Consider the following 22,109-nt stretch of genomic DNA (forward strand, 5'->3'; position numbering starts at 1 on the left):
CGAATGTCCTTGGTACATGATAACAACATATGTTAGTACAACGCAAAATCTTGATAAAATTGTATTATAAAATTGTATTCGTCACATAATGGTTTTGTCAAATCACCGCTGCCTCTAGAGCTTTGTGTGCCATCGCCAAGGATGAGGAAGCACCGCAGCCACCAACATCAAGTCATCGCCGCTGCCAAGTCATTATTGCCTCTAGAGCGCTACCGTTGCCACCGAGATAGATAAGATATTACCACCTCTCAAAGCTCCTCCACCATATTGCATCTAAAGAGGTGGGTATGTGGCTTTCATAAAATTTCATAAATGGCACATTATAAAGAACAACGTGGAAGAAAATATGATAGACTATTATTTGATAGTGTGAACGATTTGGTTTAATTTTACATGGATTAAACTATTTATTGATAATGTGCCTACAAAATTCTTAAAACTTTAGTGTCCGACTTCCATCTCATCTTTTTCTCTCGTTCCTGAAAAAAAAAACTGTTTTTGCTGCTGGTTCCTCCAAAAAATTTATCTTCGCACGTTTCCTCCCTCCATTTCCTGGGTTTTTTTCCTCCTCTTTCGGAAGCAGTTATGATCTAACAGAGAATACAAAACCCATCTCCTTCCCTGTACGCCCTCTTCCAATCTCTCCAGTCTCCTTCCCCAGCAGCTCCACCGTGGACGGCAGCTGCCGCCCCCGGCACGGACCCCTGCAGCCCTGGCCGCGCGTCCCCAGTGCGGCGGTACCGCAGCCCTGGTCGCGCGTCCCCAGGACCCCAGATCCAGTCCGGCCGCGCGGCGTGCGCTCATCCTCCGCGCGTCCCAACGTGTGCGTCCCCGGCGCGCATCCCCTGTGCGTGCCGCACAGCAGCAGCAGCAGCCGCCTCACCATCGCGTATTGACTTGGTGAATTTGTTCCTGGCGATCGAGCAGGTCAAGCCCCCGAGGCAATCGCGTGCAGATCAAGTGTTTGATTATTTTTCTTGGGCACCGATAGCATCTTATTCTAGCTTGCATCATATTGTTCAGATTCTAGGTGACCCGTGTATAGCTTTTGTGGATTTGGGCACTGGGAGGTTATTTGCATCTACTAGCAGCTGCGACGTGGACGTGATACATTTGCAGGACCTGGTGAGAACACTATTTCATAATCTCATATACCATACTAATACAGTCAGTGATTGTGGTAGCATGTGCACATGATCTATTAGAATTTGTTGAGCCCAATCTTTAGCTATCTTGTTTATGCCAAAATTGTTTGGAATGTCAGACTACATTATAGTGAGCATGGCCATAACTTTAAGTTTTCCTCTTGAGTGCTGTCATGTAGGCTTGTAGAATGTAGAGTCCAATCAATAGTATATCAAATTTATCAACGATTATGCTTTTACCAAATTTAGCTATGTTGCTACAAGTGTAAGCTTACTTGGGCAAATTTATTCATAGATACTTAGCTAGAAAACCTTTTTTTTTAAGATACACATTCTTGTAATCATTATTAGTTACCCTCTAGTTCATTATATAGGGAACAATGGTTGAGACCATTCTAGATAAAATAGGCTGTTATTTCAAAGTCCTGTAAAATGATAGCATCTAATGATCTAATCTGACTCACAATAAATGTTATGCCAATCATAGTATTAATCAGTACAACATCAAACATTGCCTCATCCTGCCGTTCTAATACCTCAATTCATTTTTTGTGTTTCAGTCATTGATTATTGGATAAATGAATAGGGATTGGATTAATAAGCCTAGAACAAGTGCTGCATATAACGAAGGATTATTTGTTCCTAGAATTCACATTCTGTGATGTACCACAACAGGGAAAAGTACTCTGTCTTTGTGTTAATTGTCTCATGCAAAGCTATGGTGAGGTTAAGGAACATCTTAGGCGTGATGGATTCTTAAAAGGGTATACTGTATGGACATGCCATGGCGAGAATATTAGTAATACCACAAACACAAATTCCCAGTTTAATGAAGACAACAATATTCCGGAGGCTTATTCTCCTAGAGTAGATGACATGCACGGACTTTTGCATGCCATTTCTAGCTGAATCTAGCTGCATGAATTTAGTAATTTATAGAACTAGTTATGTTCTTCATTCATTGTGTATCAGCTCATTGCAGGGTCATTACTGTTTTTTTACAGTATGTACCAGTAATTATTATAGTTATACATGTACTGTAAATTTAATTTCACCCTGTAACTTTCTTAGGAGCGATATGTAATTCGTTAATCTGTTTTATCAGCATTATTTTGGTTTTGATTGAAGAATTGATGGTTGCAATTGGCAGCTTTCTGCTAACCAGTGAATCAGTAAGTTATGGATGGATGCAATTTCTGCTAAATAGATTAGCTATTTTATTCAGGATTGAGATGCGCACTACAACATGAATAAAACTCATATATATGACTGTACATGTCAATACATACACTAGGATGAATAAAGAACTACGTGAATGGGCCGACAAAATGAGGGTGAATGGGCTAGACGGAAACAACCGAAGCACATAAAAAGGAATCAGTAGTGTTAACTGGCCAACCAAGATGCTTGTGTTTTTTATTTTGTCCTAAGAGGAATGCTGATTTGAGTTCTGTTTTTGGAAAATCTGGCAGTTTTTGATCAAAAAATATGTGGAATGATGTATAGACACTCCTATTCTCATATACAGTCCTTATCAAGGTTGTTCATGTTGCTCGAGATTCTATTCAATATCCTTATCGCTTTTTGTCAGGCCCAACCTCTTTGCACCATGATCTAAGTTGTCAGCCAAGTCTGATCTGCCCATCTGCTGCCTTGCAATTATTCTGATTGAGCCCGTGTACAAGACTGTCCTTCTTTATTCAATTCGGCGAGCGCCAAGGCTGCATGTAAGCTGTATCCACTGGATCCCAACACAAGCCTCCAGGTGCGGTTAACCTCATCTCCACATCTTCAGTGACACAATTTGTTTTGAGTTAAAGTTAAAATTGTACAGTCAAATATATTCACTGGTGGTGGTTAAATTTGTAACACTCCTGTATTAACATGACTTCTTATTTCAACACAGCAAACCGATGGATTGAATTGCTATTAAGCAGTTATTGCTTTTCCCTAGACCAAGTGATGAGTATTTTGTTGGAATAGAGGGTTTCTTGATTTTGCATGTAGGGGAAAGAATCCTGAAGCTAAAATCCGATGCCCATGTAAGAAATGTGTGAATAAGTGATTATTAAAGCGGGTTGAAGTGCGTGATCATTTAGAATGTGAGGGAATTTTACTTGGATATACTATTTGGGGTTGTCATGGTGAAACAACATCATTCATCTTTGCTAACAAAGAGACACAATCGCAAAATGGAAGAATGGATAGTAACATGCGCCAACTAGTTGAAGATGCTTTTGGAAACATAGACAATAGCCCTCCAGTGAATGAATATGATGCACCAAATTCTTCTAATAGTGGACCAGACTCTGAAACAGAAGTGTTCAATGACTTAGGCCATCTCCAACAGAGGTTTTCACTGCTACAGTACCCCCCCCCCCGAAAACACTGTAGCACTCGATTTTCCTCTCAGGCGGATGCTGTATCCAGTGCTACAGTGATGATGAGAGAAGCTGGCACTCCAAAGTTGCTGAAACACTGTAGCACCGCAAAAATACTGTTCATAGAGGTTGACTGTGGGTCCGGAGGGAGGAGAAGAGCAGTAGAAGGTAGGAAATAGGGTAGATGAGAGAGAATCTGGTACTCCAAATTTGCTGAAACACTGTAGCACGCGCAAAAATACTGTTCATAGAGGTTGACTGTGGGTCCGGAGGGAGGAGAAGAGCAGTAGAAGGTACGAAATAGGGTAGCTGTTGGAGATAGAAAAAATAAAGAGTACTGTAATAGTGTTAGAGGATGTTGTAATAGTATTATAGGGGATGAATTTTTAGAGTATCTGTTGGAGATGGCCTTAAGGTCTGTTTGTTTAGGTTTCTCCCTACTTTTGCTGGCTTCTGGCTGTCTTCTCGAACATACAGGAGAACTGCGTATCTTTGTATTAAAGAGAGAAGGAACAGATACAAGCAACCCTCAGGGGCAACTGATACACACACCCCAACACACCTCAGTTCCTTAACTAAACATACACGCCACAAAAAGTAAACACAACCAACTGCACTATCTGACCTAGAGCACGCCATCCAGCCCTGGCTAGAGGGTTCTCAACCCTTTCGCCCCAGCTAGGCACCAAAGCCGGGCCTCATCGCTGATAGCTCGAAGCACATCCGCAATTCTTGGCGTCGCTCCATTGAAGACGCAATCATTGCGATGTTTCCAAATCCATCATGCTCCCAGGATGATAAGGGAGTTTATCCCTTTACGGCGTGGGCTTGTCGACCTGTCGGTGTACATGGCACCACCGATCCGAGAAAACCAAGTCATGTTGTTTAGGCAAGATGTGGCAGCCCGACCTGAGAGAAGAGAAGAAACCAGACTTGCCGGGAGAAGACGCAATTTGCAAGGAGATGTTGGGCAATCTCGTCCTCTTGGTCACACAACGAACAATGCAATGGGTGTTGTAACCCTCGTCAGGCAAGACGATCTGCTGTCCAACATCGATTCTGTATTGCCAGCCATAGGAAAAATTTGCACTTGAGTAGTGCCCATGATCGCCAAAGCTGTTTCCAAGGATTAAACCCAACAGCTCCCGTGAAGTATGCTTTGTAGGTTGTCTTAGATGAGAATTGTCCTAAACTTGAGTGTCTCCATATGTGATGATCTTGCTCATTTGGTTGCAGGTTGATGTCTTATAGCGCATCTCATAGTCGTAGGTATTCTATCAGGACGGCAACAGACAAACCACCTTGTGTATCTTGTATCCATTGCTGATCTTGTAAGGCCTGCGCTACTGTCCGCCTCCTTTTTATCCAAGTCGACACCGCAACTATCTGCAAGCATCTTATCCGCAACCTTCTCAATCAAGGGAATCAAAAGCTTTTGAAATGTCAAGTTTCAATAACAACCGAGGCTCCTTTTGTCTCTGTAGAAGCTTTAACGTCTGTTGCACTAGGACATAGTTGTTGTGTATGCATCTGCCCCGAATGAAATCGCTTTGGTTTAGAGAGACCATGGAGGAGAGCCACGGAGCAAGGTGGTTAGCCATTATTTTGGTGACTAGCTTAGCAAAGCTATGGATCAAACTTATGGGCCGAAAGTCCTTGGCCAAGATAGCATCTGCATTCTTTGGTCAAAGCGTCAAATATGCTGAATTTAGCAATCCCAATTTGCAACCATCGCCTTGCTGTAGAACCAGAAGAGCAGCCATAAGGCCCCCCTTAATAATTCCCCAGCGACATCGATAAAAATGTCGTTTGAATCCATCGGGGTTGGGGGCCTTTTTCGATGGCAGTTGTTTTATTGTTTCCTAGACCTCATCTTCTGAGGATACCGCATCCAGGGAAGAGAGATCAATGGGGTCACAGTAGCAACTCTGAAGATCAAGAGTGGTGGTACGTTGCTCAGTCGAACCAAGAAGATCTGAATAAAAATTGAAGACTAGATCATGTTTGTCAGCTTGTGCAGTTAGAATTTGATCACCCAACTGAAGCTTAGCAATAAAGTTTTTTCTCTTGCGGAAGCTGGCTTGTAAATGAAAAAACAATGTGTTAGCGCCATCATCTTTCAGCCAATCAAACTGAGAACAGAGTTGAGCAATCGTTCTCACAAGGGAGGCTAAGTTGAGATAATGTTGCTTCAATTCGTGCCTCAGCCAATCTTCAGCCGGAGAGAGAGGGTGAAGGTCCCGGGCAATCCCAAGACAGTGAAGAATCTATGTGGCTGTTTCTAACTGGAGTTTGACATTTCCTACTTGCCAATGGCCCCAAGATTCGGATCGGAGTGCACGAGTCAGCCGCTTAAGCTTGATAGAAAACTACTCAACAGGGCATGAGATGTTAACCAGAGCCTCCCATGAGGCTACCACCGCTTCCATGAAGTCGGGAAGTTTGGGCCAAAAACTCTCAAAGTGAAACCATCTCTTGCCCTTGGTGCCCATCTTTTAAACCCAGAACTAGAGGACAATGATCTGACATTTCAGTCACATTGCTTTGCAAGAGACAGTCTAAGTGGAGTAGCTCCCAATCTGCTGTACACAAGATGCGATCAAGCTTTACCAGAGTTGGTGCCTCCCTCTTATTAGACCAAGTATATCAGCGAACAAGAAGAGGTATTTCTTTCAGTTCAAGATCATCAACAAAACACCGAAACCTGCCCATCATAGCCCTATTCACATTTGTGTTATTCTTGTCTTCCAATTGATATATTAGACTGAAGTCACCTCCTATTGCCCAGGGATCAGAATAGACCGATCGGACGTCACAAAGCTCTTGGAGAAATTCAATCTTCTCCGCATCAAGCTGAGGAATGTACACTCCTGTGAACCACCAAGTCGGTTCATCAGCCGGTTTGAATTTCACAGAAACTGAATGTCGATCAACATGCGCGGCCTCATCTTGATAAACATGACCTTTCGATGCCACCAAGATGCCTCCCCCAGTGCCACCCGTGGGAAGGAAGACAAACTTATCAAACTCCGAGTCCAATAGAGATAGGACTGTGTGGTAAGAAATTAAGGCTAGCTTCATCTCTTGGAGACAAACAATATCAGGATGGCAAGAATCCACCACCTCACGGACCACATCACAACGCGCAGTGCTATGATGACCGCGAGCGTTCCAAGTTAAAATTTTGGAAGCACTCATTATGATAACCAAATAGAGTGACCAATACAATGGATGATGAGAGCTCAGGAAGCAACGAGCTCCACCGGGTTTACCTGTGCTTGGGCGTCAGTAGGTGCACTCTAGCCGATAAGTGCTGCCAAAGCTGCAATGTGGGTGTTGCTGAGAGGAGCATCAAAACCCCTTGCGTACTTGTCCAATGCAACTAGGGTGACTTGTTCTTGCTCTCCTAGAAAGCCCAAATAGCGCATAACCCGCTTAGACGCCTGGTGGCTCACATGCTCAGGTGAATGTTTAGTGATCCTCCTATGCCTAGGATTGAAGTTGGAAGGTAGAGTCTTTTTTCTCCTTTTGTGAATGACTGGGATGGCCATGACAGCTGAGACTGGCTTGGAGATCTTGCTCAGGAATGCAGAAGGAGGGTGATTCATTGCTTGTGGTGGAGGACCCAGCCGTGGAAGGAGGTGGACGCTTCGATGTGGGTCGTCTTCTGGAGTAAACCTTGCTACAGCTCTTACAATTTAGTGGTCTGGCACAGTAGGACCGTTGTCATGACGCACGATAGTAGTAGGAGAGGGCGCAGCTGGCTCAGCCTGGGGTGCCTGATTCGAGGGGTCCACAACAACAACGGTAGCGGGCGTTACGTGTGCCTCCTCTAGCGATACGGAAGTACGACTCGAATCCAGCCACAACGCGCAGGGGTGCTGCTGGAGAATCACTCTGAGATGTAAGTGTACCCATACCCATGGATGTGCTATCTCGTGTAAAAAAATGTCTGGTCTTATGCATAGAATTCTGAATATTCAGATTTTGTACTGCAAAATAATGTTGAAAGTCAGGAAGAAAAATATTGCAACGACAACCAAGAAAAGGTTAGCAACAATATTGTTAAATATAAATTGCAGCTAACATTGTAGCTAACTTTGAGGTTTGAAACTCAAACATTTTATCTTTCAACATAGAACACAAACTCAACTTAAGTAATCGTCAAGTAGTGGGCTACATTTTTATTTTCTACCTAAAACCTTAAGTATAACTACATCTATAATGCAGATGACAATTTGTTACATGCATATGCTTAATTGTGATTTGGAGTGGTTTTTGTTGAGTTGATTCATTTGTATATGTGTAATCTATTCTTTATATATAAAATTACTAATAATAGAATATTTTTATCTTATAATGTTAAAAAATAGTGAAAATAATGTTATTTATGTCGACTGAGCCTGAATGGGGAGTCGTGGAACACGGCTTTGACCCTGTTTCCTGTGATAACACTGTTAAGCAGGTTCGTGCTCGAATCTTAATTTTACTTTCAGGAAATGTGTCCACTCTTTGGAGATTATACTTGATGTCATGCACTATACACAGTAAATATTTTTCTTGTAGATTGCAAATGAGACAGAGCGCATTTTGGCATTCAGAAGATATGATGCATTTTGCACTAGCTGCGTGGAGCTGCTAGATTACGATCGCATGTAGCCAAGGGGATACTCTACTTATGAAGTTTTAGAGAGCTTATTTGAAAGGGTTATTTCCAAAACAGGAAAGAGATATAAAAAAGAACAACTTAAAGATAAATGAGACTCCTTCAAAAAGTTGTACGATCTTTCTTGTTTTCGTGCGACGGTGAGAAACAAGAAACTGTTTATAAAGAAAACAAAAGTACTCTCTTGCACACATATGTTTGATTAAATCTAATTAACTATATTGCGCCAGTAGTATGTTTTAATTATGTATTGTTTGGTTTTCAGAAAGCTACGAATGTCTTTCCAATAAATTCCATTTTTATGCAAAGCCCGATCAGCCGGCCCAGACGACCTCACATCGTCCCAAAGGAAAGTCTCGATCTGCTTAGTCTTGCTATATTCTGAAAGACATTCGTAGCTTTCTAAGAAACCAAACAATATATAATTAAAACATACTTCTGGTGCAATATAGTTAATTATACTTAATCAAACAGATGTGTGCAACAGAGTACTTTTGTTTTTTTTTCTAAACAGCTTTTTGTTTTTTCATCGTTGCATAGAAACAAGAGAGGTCATACAACTTTTTGAATGAGCCCTATTTGTCTTTAAATTGTTTTTTTTATCTCTTTCCTTTCTTGGAAAGAGCCCTTTCAAATAAGCTCTCTAAAACTTCATGAGTCAATTGTCCCTTTGACTGCATGTGATTGTCATCTAGCAGCTTCACATAGCTAGTGTAAAATACATCATCATCTTTGTCTCATTTACAATCTACAAGGAAAATGTTTACCATGTAAAGTGTATGACATCAGGTATAATCTCCAAACACTGGGCATATTTCCTGAAAGTAAAATTAATATTCGAGCACGTACCTGATTAATAATGTTGTCATAGGAAATAGGGTCGAAGCCATGTTCCACGACTCCGGAACGCTATCCCATTTCAGGCTCGGTCGACGCATATGGTATTATTTTCACTATTTTTTTAACATTATAAGATAGAAATATTTTAGTATTAGTAGTTATATATATAAAGAGTAGATTACATATATACAAATGAATCAACTCAACAAAAACCACTCTAGATCACAATTAAGCATATGCATGTAACAAACTGTCATCAACATTATAGATGTAGCTACACTTAAGGTTTTAGGTAGAAAATGAAAATGTAGCCCACTATTTGATGATTACTTAAATTGATAGATTTCGTGGTTGATTTAATTCTTTGGAGAAAAAACTCAAAAGTAGAGTCCATGTTCTATGTTGAAAGATGGAATGTTTGAGTTTCAAAGCTCAATATTTAACAATATTGTTGCTAACTTTTTTTTGGTTGTTGCAATATTATCCTTCCAGACTTTCAACTGTATTCTACAGTTAAAAATTTGAATATTCAGAATTCTATTCATAAGACCCGACATACTTTTTTTTTTACACGAGGTAACACGTTCATGGGTATGAGCACACTTCTCAATGTGATTCTCTAGAAGCACCCTTGCGCGTTGCGGTTGGATTTGAGTCTAAAAATACATGATTTGGAAATGAAGTTACGAATACACAAAAGGTTAAGGTCACGTCACATGCATGCAAATGAAGTTTCAATAGTCATGTTAGAAAAATAACTTGATAAACTATTAACTCGATATCCTTGTCATTAGCAGCAGAGATAGACTGAAAACTGCTATATGTGCTGAAGAACAAAAACTGTTCAGAAAAGAGGGTGCTCAAGCGCCGAAATGTATAAATATATTTTTCTCCAATTATTTTCTAAACTCAAAATGTGTTGCTAAATAATATAATATGAAAGACACAACAGAAAGAACAAGATCAGGATCAATGGAGGATTTGTTGAAAATAGTGTGATATAAACATGAGCAAACATTTCAGGCATATTCCTTTTAATACAAAAATGACTAAGCAATCTAGTGCATAGAGAATTGACATACACAAAAGGAAAATAAGCTTATTACATAATTTAGTTTCTGTGTTAGTATTGCAGAGGATTGAGCCAGCCCAAACAAGAATTAAAACAGAAACAACTAGCATAATGCTTAAGTTGATTCTAATCAATTTGTGCTCTCAGGTCTCAAACTACAGGTTACTGGAGATGAAACACAACACCAGGGCTAGAAATGGGTTACAAGTTGAAATAGACAATTTTACAAGTAATCAAGGCCTTGAACTACCATTTTCGAATCATACACACCACGTACCTGGAACTAAGGTTCACTGATTAGACTAGCTTACATGAAAATTCAGTCGAATAGCTTGATTAACAATAAAATTTTTACAGCTAGCTGAATCAATTAGAGGCAAGAACTATGACACTTTACTAGCAAAAATCTCACGGAAAGTACCTAACAGAGTACTAAAAGCATGTTCCAGATGACAAGCATATATAGCAAATACTAATTAGTGATCAATCCTGACATGTATTACCTCTGTTTTCTTTTACTTGTCGTTTAGGACATCGACACGTTCTCCAACAAGCATGCTTGATCAATATTTTTGACAACTACCTTTTAGTAAAAGTTGATAAAAATTAGATGATTTCAAAATATTTTTCATGATAAATTCACTACTATTATTTTCATGTACCAAATCCTAATAGTTTTGTGTATTTTAGTGGTCAATGTTTCTAAAGTTTGACTGCACGTATTCTAGGACGACATTTATTTGAGAACAAAAGTAGTACTAGTTATGTTAGAAACCAGATAGTAAAGGACTACCAGTTCAAGGCCAAAATTACAATGCCAATTCTTTAAATTAATCTCTACTGACCTTAGTACAAACAAATGCTGCAAACTGTCCGAGGAGAATGCCAAATTACTTACAAATGAATAAGCACTCGAAGTTGTTCAGAAGCACAGCAAGATTGCCGCTGTCCTAGAAATCCAATTTCCGCCATTTGTGCTGCGGTCTCACCGATAAGGAAGACGGAGATACAATGCCCCTTTCGCACGACATGACACACCGTGATGCGGAGTTGAGCCTAGCTACTCAAGATCGCGCCTCAAAGACTAGGTGAAGCACCCTTCCTTTTCCCTTGAACTGCGCAAAACAACCTCACTGGAAACCGACAAGCTCATTGTCGACTCACTACAGAACCAGCAGGTCTCAAGGAAGCAGAGAAGAGCTCTCGATTGAAGTGTTTTTCTATGTGTATCCTCGAGAAGAAGACGTGGGAGAGCAGATAGAAGAGAGGAAGGAGTTGTCGGCCGCAGAAATAGGACGCACAACGCAATGGCCTCGCGCCCACGTCCATCCTATTGGGCCTGTTCAATAAAGCCCTCCGTTAGCCCTTTTTGGATGCACGCACTTGGGTTGAATTTGTTATACCGGCATGACACTACGCTGCTGCTTTATGATATGCGACGGGTTAAGTTCTGCCTAGCTGACCAAGCTGGGGAAGATTTGGTTATCCTGCCTGGGTTGACGTAGTTGGGGCCATTTCGAACGCGTACTCTCACGGGTCCGTCGTCACAACCTATGGGGATCGTTCGACTCAGTTGCATGTATAAGTTATATCTTAGTTGCACCATGGCTTTGTGACTTTTGTTGTACCTGATGAGGAGCTTCCATTAGATAAGGATGGTACCATTGTTCCTGAGTATGCGCATAGCAGAGAGAACCCAACTTTTACCCTTGGGGCCACATTTGCTGAGAGTGATACCTTCAAGCTTGCTATAAGGCAATACACCATTTTATTGTTTTTTGTGTAATCTAGAATAGTTGCTTCTTTCATATCAGGAAGATTTCAGATGAACATACATGTTTGTGCACAAGCAATTTGAGTGGCAAGATGGCTTCACAGGCTTGGGTTGGAGATAGAGAGAAAGGAAATAATGATCAAGGAACTAAATTTTGGAGTTAGGAAGCTTCAAGAGAAGTTGGAAAAGAAGTACAATGTTACCCTGAGGACTGAGGTATGGGAGAGTGTGGAATGGGAGGCAAAAGGCTTTGGACGATATACATGGATCATGTTGGAATGACAGTTTTGAAGGGCTTTTGAGATTCAAGGCTGCAGTGGAGCCAACCTACGTAGCATTGTTTATATTGATGTTAAGAATCGCAATGGGAAGGTGGTCTTCAATATGCTATTTGATGGATTCTTGAAACGATGTAGTATCTGGGATGTGACTCATAACTTTTCTGAATAGGAGGTACACATGCTAGCTTGCTGCAGCTACTGCGGTAGATGAACATAATTGGTTGTTCCCCGTGGCTTATGGTGTGTTTGACAAGGAGATTGATGATAACTTGGAGTGGCTTATGCAACGACTGCAACAATCAATCGGCACACCTCCTGGGTTGGTGATACACACTGATGTGGAAAAGGGACTTGAGTCTGCTGTTAGAAAGGTATTCTATACTGGTGTTGAGCATAGAGAGTGCTTCAAGCATCTCCTTGGCAATTTCAAGAAGTATAAGGGTGACATAATTGTCAAGAACATGTGGCCAGTTGCTTGGACATTTGTACTAAAAAGCATTCAAGCTTGATGGATGAGATGGAACAGCATGCCCTACTGCTATTGCCCATCTAAAGAAAAATCAGAAACATTTGTGGACAAGGAGCAAGTTTTCAGAGTTGTCCAAGGTTGAGTATGTGTGCAACAACCTTGTTGAATCTGTCAATAACTGGATCAAGGGGATAAAGGACTTACAACTTGATGATTTTGTTGATAAGATAAGGCAGATGATAATGGTTTGGATGTCCAGTGTGGAGGGTAGCATTTTGCCTAGTGTGGTGAAGGCTCTCAATGCCAAGAGTAGGGTGCTAAGGTATGAAATTTTCAGGAGTGGAGACAATGCTGATGCATCAGGGATTGATTCTAGAATCGACAAGACATGGAGGCATGCAGTATTGCTCAAAGAATGCCAATGTTCGTGTTGGCAGTAGCAGGTTTCTGGGAAGTCCTGCCTCCATGCAATTGCTATCATATGCTTTCTTTGGCAAGCGAAAATGGAAGATTATGTGCATGAATACTTCTCGGTGGCTAGATTCAAGATGGCATATGGCAGTTCTATCTTACCTTTGGGATATAAGGATCTGTAGCCTCAAGTTGATCCTTCCCAAGCTTGGAAGATTAGCAGGAAGGCCCATAGTAACAAGCATTAAGTCCTCTGGTGATACCGGCACAAAGTCAAAGCAATCTGGTAGATGCAAGAGTTTGGCCACCACAAGACCAATTGCAAGGAGCCTGAGTGGCGAGAGGGAGATAGCCTTCCAATCGCAGCATGAAAGACTAGAAAAGGCAAGCTATAACAGCGTAAATGTATTTTTTTTAACTAAATTAATTATTTCCTAAACTTGTGTATCTGGAGATGTAATATTTTGCATCCCCTGCTTGTCTCATGTTATTATACTGAGGATTGCGGTTATGAACTATCAATTTCTTTTGGACCTACAGAAGTTTGCACTTTTTATCACATATATGATACTGAATCTTTCACCTTATTTGACATGTACTGCTGAATATTGTGCTTTTGGTCACATATGTGCTACTGCAACATACACTGCATATATGATGATTCCGAAAGCATCTTTTTTTGCTCACAGAAGTGCTGCTGGAACAAGCACCATTTGCTAACAATTATGCTGCTGAAACAAACACTGCATATATGTTGTAAAAACAATAAGCAGTGTTTGGTCAAACAAGCACCATTTGCTAACAATTATGCTACTGAAACAAACTCTGCATATATGTTGTAAAAATCAGCCTGTTTGGTCACAGAAATGCTGCTGGAACATGCATTCTTGCTCAAGTACATCAAGTATTCCTTTCCACTTCGATTCACACATACTGTACATTCAATTTTGCACATGTACATGCTGCTGAAATAATACAATCTGATTCACATGCAAGTGTTTCTGAAAAACTAGTCACAGGTATGCTTTTGTTGACATGTTGAATGAAAATTCGTGTTGTACAAATTCTCCTGGTTACAATCAGCACAAGCATATCAAAAACTGGAAACTAGTTCACTAGAATCAAACCAAATGAAAGTAGTTGACAACCAGAAGAAGCAATCTTGTTGTAAATGTGCTCCGCGCTGGAGTGCTTGGGGCAGATGCGGCGAATTTCAGTACGACATGGACAAGAATTGCGTATCTCTGATCGACCCTCCGGACAATTCGTTGGGGTTCGCCGGCGTTAAAGGAAGGTGAATCCCGAGGGAGTTGCAGGATGGGTACAATCCAATGCAGGGTCATCGAGTTTGAGATACTGTTCCCATCGACAACCCTTACAAGCGAGCTAGTGTGTGTGATTGGTTTTTCTGAGGGTGTTAGTGTCATCTTCATCAGCATAGATGTCGGCGTGTTCACCATTGAGCTCAACTCAGGACTACATTTCCCTCTTACCCTTCACACGCTTCTACACTCCAGGTTTGGCGCTAGCCTTTAGTTATCTGATATCGTGTACCCTACCCAAAGCTCCTATATGTTTGCGTAGCTGGTCGGTTTTGGTTTGTGAACAATTAGTTATAGTGTAAATATTATTTATTGTATTCACATATAGAGAATACTAGATAACTTTTGTGCTAGAGCAAACTGAACGGAGTATAGCACCTGATTTTGATTAGTTTCCACTTGTTAAGGGCCATGCATGGGTGGAATTGCAAAAGGAAAAAGCCTATTTTATTACCTCAAAGTATCACATTTGTCCAGATAACCTCTAAAGTATTTTTTGTCAACTTAACACCCTCAAGTGTCAAACCCGAGTCACTTTACCCCTTAAGCTGGTTTGTATTGGTGGTTTAGCCACGGTCTAAGTAGACAAAAAAAATACTTTATAAGGTTATCCGGACAAACTTGATACTTCAGGTAGTAAAATAGACTTTTTTCATTGCAAAAATATGCTTACAAACTTGTTTATCTAGTATATCTTGTTACATTGTTTTACATTTTTTCTAAAAAAAAAAATATATTATGTTATTTTCTGGCATAGCTGAAGCTCACATCTCAAGCTGTCTTGTAAACCTTTGCAACTAGTTACGAATTTTAAAGTTTAAATGCTGATACGGTTATGAGTTTTGTGCTTGGTATCTTTTTCAGATCGGGGTAGATTGTCATGGCCAGCAAGGACTCTCCCTGATTTGAAATGTGTCGCTTAACCGTAAGACGTGGCAACATGGACGAATCCATCATCATCTTGAGTCAGCTGCTGTTGGCTTCTTGCAGAGCTACTGGTTTCAAGTGGTTTCTATCGTGGTTTCAAATGGTGCAAGTCATTATGGTCGATTATGGTTGTTTTGTCGAGTTCGTCCAGGTCTTATAGTCGAAAACTGTTCAAGGATCATTAAATGCAATTGCAGAACTAGGACTTCGCTCATCAAAACCGGTTGAGACATACTTGTCGTACTGCATGTTTCAGTAATTTCAGTTTGGTTTTAATCTGCCATCGTGTTGCTCACCCCTACTCTTACAAGCCACAAGGCACTACTCCATGAAGAAAGGCGCTTCAATGACTTGTGCAGGATCGAAGAACTTTTCAATGCCTGTTAGGATAATCTACACCCAATGTTGATTGGAGGGGATTTCAATATATTAAGGTTTCGACAGGAAAAGAATAATGGCAGGTTTTAAAACAGATTGCATTTCCTATTCAATGCAGTCATTGATAGCTTGGATCTAAAAATCGAACTCTCAAGTTGTCAATACACCTGGGCCAACAACCTACGTTTGAGAAGCTGGATCGAGCGTTAATGACCACATAATGGGAAGCGAAATATTCATTGGCCATTGTTCACGCTCTTGAACGGTCGACTTTATCGGACCATGTTCCCATCCTCTTAGACACCAGAGACTCTTTCTCTTGGGTGGGTCGCAAACCTTTCAAGTTCGAGTTAGGTTGGTTAAATCGTGAGGGATTCACAGAACGCGTCTCAGATGTGTGGAATCGATCATCCACAGACCAAACACACATTCAAAGGTGGACAGATAAACTTAGCTCTGTTGAGACATAATCTCAGAGGCTAGGCAGCGAGCACTGCTAGTGCATACAAACAAGAGAAGAAAAAACACTTGGAAATCATTGATAAACTAGACAAAATATCCGAGACACGAGGGCTGACGGATCAAGAAATAGAGCAAAAAAATCAGTCTAATGAGAAGCTGGTTAAACTCCTCCATGAAGTGGAGATAAAATGGTACCAAAGAGTGAAAGTGAATGATATTCTCCAGGGTGATAGTAATACGAAATATTTCCAATCGATAGCAAATGGCAAGCATAGGAAAAATCGTATTTACTGCTGGAACAAGACAAAGGTACAATCGATGGGGAATTGTAAATTAAATCCTACATTACAAAGTATTACAAAGAACTATTTGGCCCACCAAGAACAACCACTTCTCAATGATTACATCACAAAGAGATGACATCCCTCAGGTGATAGAAACAAAAAATTATATACTATCGCCCCCCCCCCCCCTTCACCGGAAGGAAGTGCGGGATGCGATTTTCCAAATGGAGCACATACTAGTGGCCGTTTCTTTTTAGAAACCCTCTGGATAAAAGGCTTCTCACCTAAATGGTGCTCATGGGTGGAGACCTTCATCTTTAGGGGCAGTGTTTCGGTCAAAGTCAATGATAATAATGGCCCATACTTCCAAACAAAAAAGAGTCTTCGCCAAGGATACCTGCTATCTCTAATTTTGTTTAATATTGTCGCTGACATATTGGCAGTCTTTATTGGGAGAGCTAAAAAAGATAGGTAAATAACTGGTCTGGATAAAGCAAGAAACATGAATGCCTTACTCTATGCTTTTGAAAAGCTCTCTAGTTTAAAGATCAATTTTCATAAAAATGAATTGTTCTGTTTTGGTGCATCTCAACACAATTCTGAACAGTATGCCAAATTTTTTTGATGTAATATGGGCGAGTTTCCTATGCGCTATCTAGGCATTCCAATCCATTATAGAAAACTCAACAATGTATATTGGAAAGGGGTCAAGAAAAGATTCGAAAAGAGACTGAGTAGTTGGATAGACAAGCTTCTATCAACGAGAGGCAGGCAAGTCCTTCTTAATTAATTTTTTAGTAGTCTTCCTACATGCATGATGTTTTTTCCTTATTCCATGAGACATACTAAAGAGACTTGACTACTTCTGCTCCAGATTCTATTGTCAAAGAGATAGTCTAAAAAAAATCATCTCACAAAATAGTGTCATGTGCCAACCCAAAGTCAAGGTGGTTTAGGGATTCGAGGCCTAGATGTTTAAAATACGTCCTTGCTTTGTAAGTGGCTTTTAAAACTAGAAACCGAAGAAGGAATCTTGCAATAAATGCTGAGAAATAAATATTTAGGTTCCAATCCTTTGTCATAAGTCAATTGGAAACCAGATTATTCCCACTTTTGGGGTGGTCTCATGAAAGTGAAACAACATTTTTTTTTCTTTTTGGTTCTTTCATCTTAAGGGTTTATCCCAAATCGGATTATGGGAAGATCGTTGGTTAAGAAACTCATCATTAAGAGATCAATACCCAAGCCTATACTGCATTGCGAGAGGCAAAGAATGACTCAGTTCCAAAGTGCTACAGTCCTTCCCTTCGGATGTATCATTATGTAGGGATCTGATTGGACCTTGTATAACGTTATTTTGTGGTATATTTGCACCAGTGTACATACACATATACATAAAAAAATAAGAAAAGAAAAGGAAAAAATGGCCTCGGCTGGCCCTTTTGCCTTTTGGCCGGCCCGGCTCCCTTCTCCTCTTCTCTCCCGGCCAAGCCGGCCCGGCCCAAAGTGCCACCACCTCCTCTCCTTTTCCCGGCCTCCAGCCCAGCCCAATCACCCCCGCTCGTTATCCACCCGCACCCAGCCGAGCTGCCCTAGGGGGTGCCCTGTTTCTCTTCTCACTTGCGCCCGAGGCGTCGCCTCTCTCCCTGCCGCCAGCACTCATCCCCGGCTCCCTTCTCCTCTCTTCCCATCCTTATCTCCTCACATCCTTATCCCTTCACCCAACAAACTCGATTCGATTTCCCCGGCCAGATATGAACCCCGCCGCCACTATAAAGGTCTGGAAAGGGGTGCCCCGGGGGCGAAGGAGGCCGGATCTGCGAGATAGAGAGAGGGGAGAGCTCTTCACCCTTTCAATCCACCACTTTGCCGTCGCATTTTGGCTTTGCCTGATAGCTATGGCCGTCATTCTTGCTGGTAGGTCTCTGCAATAGCTACCTCCTCCCCTTCCTTCTTGCTGCTACAGCGGTGGTCGGCTGGCGCTTCGGCGTCATGTTCGTGCGTGTGGTTTGGCCAGTCGACGCTTTGGTGTTGTGTTCGTGCTGTGTGCATGGTGATGCCAGTCGACGTTCATGCCACGTCCGTGCGTGTGTTGTCCTATGCCGAGGTGTTCGTAATTGAACCCGACTGATTGTTCTTGTGGTTCTATGGTCCAGCCGGCCATCGCGCTGTGTTCGTGGGATGATGCTATGCTGTGATGTTTTGAGGTGGCCGGGTGGTGATTTGGTGGTGGCCGGTTTGTGGTGTTTGCCTTCGTGGCTGAGTTGCCTGGGGGATTGAGTTCAGAGGTTGTAGATAAGAGTTTAGAAGCACTGCAATTCACGGGGCTCCCGAAAGGTTGTAGCTGGTAAATTGTTATGTAGCTAAACTCTCTCTCCCTCTATCCTCGTGTAGTACCTGAGGCTACGACCAATGATGAGGGGTTGCATGTCTGAGGCCTACATGGCCGATGATGACCCGGGATATATAAATAGTCCATAAGGCTCATGCTAGACCGTTTGTCCCATTTCTTCTACTGTTTTGATTTCTAACGTTTTCTTTGTTTTGTTTGTGATATATGTGACTACAACCTTACAGACTCGGAGACGACTTGACGACAATCAGCAACAAAGCAACTTAATCGGAGGTTATCCAGGCGAGAAGCTAGACGTAATTAACCGGCAGCCTCCTGAGGCCTCGGGAACAAGGACAGCAGTCGTCGAGGAAGTTTAGTCAGATTGCATGTGTGTATGTGTGTGGAGAAAATGTTGTAATCGAATGAAACCGTACTTTATGATTCTACAATGAATGAATAAAGTTGTGTGTTTCAATTACAATTGTCTTTGTTTCTTTCGTCTATTTTACATATACTGGCATGCCCGCGACATATACAGTTACAATACAGCAATTCAAAAGTGCATGTTTTGAATCCGCGAAGCAGACCTAAACTAGTAGCATGGAACGAATTAATACAACATCTTATCCATATTAATTTTTCACAAGAACGTGATGAGTTTCGATGAAATTTGACCTAGTCGGGAAAAGTTTGTGTCAACTCTCTATATCACACACTCCTTCATAGTAAAATGCCAACAATGAACAAGCAACTGTGGAAAATGAAAATACCTTTAAAAATTAAAATCTTCCTATGGTACCTCCGTAGAGGGGGTTCTTTTAACAAAAGGCAATCTAGCTAAAGACAATGGCAAGGAAGTTAGAAGTGTTGCTTTTGTCACGAAAACGATGCGATTAAGCATCTTTTTTTTACTGTCGTTTCACCAGATCTGCATGGTTTATCTTCCAAGTGGCTTTGAATCTTTACCAACCGTGTAGTGTCCCAAATCTATTCGGAACTTGGTTGCGTGGTATTAGTAAACAATGGAAAGCCAAAATCATTGTGGTTGCGGCAACCTTTTGTTGGTTGTTCCGGCTATGCAGGAATGACGTTGTCTTTAGCAAGGAGATGAACTTTTCTCTTTTGCAGGTTATCTATACATGTAAGCATTGGCTCCATACGTGGTATGTTCTGCAGCAGCAGGAGGATTGAGAAATGATGGCAGCTACATGCACACACTTGGAGTGGGTGGTTAGGGAGCTTTTTACCCGATTTGGATGATATTTTAGGTTATGGATAGAGGCTCCTCCACAACAAACCAATATTTTGTTTTTGTTTCCTGTTGTTTCTTGTTTTGACTAGCTACATGCCCGTTCGTTGCAATGGAAGAAAAAAAAATTCATGAGATAATATAGTTAATTGGATGAAGCACATGCAAAATAACATTCAAATTCCAAGCCCAATAAGCTGGTCGATCAATGCAATCAAAACTTCTTAGCCAATTTGGTTATTAAATATGTTAAGACAAGTATGATTGTCTGGCCTTAGTTGGGAGCATTTCCACCAATGTTCTTCTACTCTATTTCTCCCACTTTACAAAGACAGTAGTACAACGAAAAAAAGCCTCTATCTTCAGTGCTCTTATAATGAGCAATCCTATGTATTTGACAAATGCATGAGTAAAGCAAAAAATCAAATTACTTGAATAAGGATCAACACTACACAGTTGCAATATTAAGTACAAAATGCACCTTCATTACCGAATCCTCAAAGAAACCAAGAAAGAGTATAAGGCTATACAAACCAATACAATTTTCCTCTTTCCATAAGTTGAACATAGATAACAAGGTTCATGCATGAAATTGAAGGAATAGAGGAAAGTTAGATATAGCTATTGCTCCCCACTAATCGAATTCAAGTAACCAAGAGATTAATATAGTTTTAACCGTAGAAAGAACAGAAGACAAATAAAAATTTCAAGAGACATAAAGACCTTTTTTAGTTTGAGATCTTGCCATAATCAGTTATCCTCCTTATCTTTTTCTACTGCTTCTTCACGTTCTGTAGAACCATCATAGTAGCAGACACTACATCTGCATCGCCTCACTGTTGAGAAGATAAAGCTTTTTCAGATAAGAAGGTTCATGTGAGAAACAAAGTTGCATTAAAAAATCAAGAGATTCATCTCAAAGCACTTCCACTCCAGTTGGTAGAGTTATGATCATAGTGAATCGAAGGAGTGGGATAGCAAAACATTGGTGGATTCATCCCTGCCCGCGACTCGTTTCCCACGATCCTACAGTTCGGGACACTCCCGCCGGTGGTCATCATTCAGCACAAGGGTGCCATCTACTCCAATATGACGAAGGAGCCAGCTTAGGCTCTCGCAACAAACAGGGCTCAAAAGAGGGCCTTTTCAGAGGTTAAGGAGGAATGCAACAACATCATCGCTAAGGCAAATGCCATGTTGAAGGGGTTCCCCCTCACCGGGAAGATAGAAGCTGAGTTGGTCGTGGCACTAGACGTGGTTTGCGGGAACTTGCGTCGAAGCGTTACCCTTGCTTGTTCAGATGGGAGGCTGCACGCACGTCGAAATTGCCAACACAGGATCGCTAAAGCTAGGGGCTCTGACAGCGGATCGCCTCTCATCTCACTCCAGACTGCACTACAGATGAAGAAGCGGCTTCAAATAAGGCCCTTCCCTACGCATGGACTCACCATGCGTCGCCAACTAGGCTCCTCGCTCGGGAAGCCATTGTAGAGGAGTGTTTGTCTCAGTGCCTCGGAAGGAGGTGTAGGCTCTACAACCCCAGTCTTGCTGGCTCTTAGCACTGGGTGCCTTGCTTCCACGTTGATGCGAAGTTTGACCCGTCTGCTGCGAAGGATACAAACCAGTTTGCCATGCTTCCAAGTGAAGTGCTGGCGCCTTATCCAGATGAGCTGCAGAGACAAAGGGCAGTTACGCACGGTTGCAACAGCACTGCTACAATAGAGACTTCATGGCCTGGGGGCAATCCACGTCCCGCGAATCGTCATGAACAGCAAGATAGGTGCACTAAGGCTCCTCGGCTAAGAGGCCCTCCACCTTCGTCCTATTGGCCATGCCAAATGCGGCCGCCTACTAGATGGGACCAAGAAGCACGGCATCAAGAATATGCAAGAAGGCCTTTTGAGCGCGACCGGAGACCCCCCTACGAGGCAGCTTCTTCCAGTCATGAGGCCCCTAGGTGTGAGGGTCCTACACGACAACGCGTCGTCCCGCTTCACCTAATAGATACCCAGCTCTGTATGCTCTCAATGAGAATCAGCGGAGGCGTGAGCGAAGGAAGAGGAACCGCCAAGCATGATTCCAGGAGCTACAAGACCTTATGCTATGTTAGGTT

General features: G+C 41.7%; 1 long non-coding RNA gene across 2 annotated transcripts; it reads left to right on the forward strand.

Annotated features, from left to right (window-relative positions):
- The first annotated feature begins 487 nt into the window (after positions 1–487).
- Positions 488–15,697, forward strand: LOC133904722 (uncharacterized). 2 transcript variants are annotated; one of them, XR_009907497.1, is made up of 5 exons: positions 488–927; positions 1,024–1,125; positions 2,737–2,910; positions 10,252–14,556; positions 15,226–15,697. It is a non-coding gene; the product is annotated as an uncharacterized LOC133904722 (long non-coding RNA). The 2 variants fall into 2 exon arrangements; XR_009907496.1 differs by having other exon boundaries at positions 494–927; positions 11,919–14,556.
- Positions 15,698–22,109: the final 6,412 nt, after the last annotated feature.

Source organism: Phragmites australis, chromosome 22, assembly GCF_958298935.1.
Source record: "Phragmites australis chromosome 22, lpPhrAust1.1, whole genome shotgun sequence".
Classification (NCBI taxonomy): Eukaryota; Viridiplantae; Streptophyta; class Magnoliopsida; order Poales; family Poaceae; genus Phragmites; species Phragmites australis.